Here is a 1162-nt window from a genome sequence, read left to right on the forward strand (position 1 = left end):
GGGCTGGCTGGCATGTGGTGCTGGGGGATTGAACCGCGGTCCCTGTGCTTTGCTAAGCTTGTTCTAAGTAGGTGCTTTAGACCACTAAGCCGTCTCACCAGCCCATTCTTATTTTTTAATAAAAACATTTATTTGGTACAGGATCTCACTATACAGCTTGGACTCGCAGTGATCCTCCTGTCTCAGCCTCCCCAGCACTGGGATTAACAGGTGTGTGCCACCACGCCCAGTTTCTGTGGCCTGCTGGGCATGGGGCTGGCACAGCACACGGTACCGGGGACTGAACCCAGGTTTTGGCGCTTGCCAGGCAGGTGCTTAGACTGTCGCGCTGTCTCCACAGCCCACAATATGCTTCTTGTATCACGGCCATTCCATGACCGCACATTCTAATCATACACGCCACACTGATGCTGAACACGTAGATCGTTTATAGTTTTTGTATTACAAAGCTGCAGGGTTCCCTTGCGACAGGGGCTGGACAGGGGTTCGTGTAGATGGCCACACCCTGACCACCCCTGCTTCCGCCTTAAGTAGGATTTGCTCAGTGACTCAGCTGGCCTTGGGCTAGCAGTCCTCCTACCTCCACCTCTCGAGTGGCTGGGACTGCAGGCATGGAACACCCGGCCACACTGTCATATCTTTGCTTTGTAATGCTTGTTTAGATTTCTACAGCCAGATCAACTGGGCAAAGGCCACAGGAAGTTCTTCACATCAACAGAGAACTTTTCACAGAGAAACAGGTTATTCTCACTGGCGAGTGGCAGCCCCGAATCCTTACTGGCACTGCTTTTCACTAAATTCATGGACTGAAGCCCCTCTGATGAGGTAGGCGTGGACCTGTCTTCGCTTACTTCCATTTGCAAAGTTACCCACTCTTCCTCCTACTATCGCCTGCGAGGCTTACTGTCCTCGTCACTTAGCAAGGTCTGCTACCTCTTCCGTGTGCAGACTGCACAGCCGGCCAGCTCCCGGCCATGCCAACTGCTGTGAACTACTTTAGCCAACACCCAATGTGACTGCTTTGGACTCACATTTAGCAGGGAACTACTGCCCTTTGTTATCAAGTCCTCAAGAAATGATTTTAAAGCACCCAGAACAAGAGCTGGCAAAGACTGCATGACTCTGAAGCCAGCCTGCATCACGTGAAGCACAGCCCACACAC

The sequence above is a fragment of the Octodon degus genome, unplaced genomic scaffold, assembly GCF_000260255.1.
Source record: "Octodon degus isolate 3935 unplaced genomic scaffold, OctDeg1.0 scaffold00283, whole genome shotgun sequence".
Taxonomy (NCBI): Eukaryota; Metazoa; Chordata; class Mammalia; order Rodentia; family Octodontidae; genus Octodon; species Octodon degus.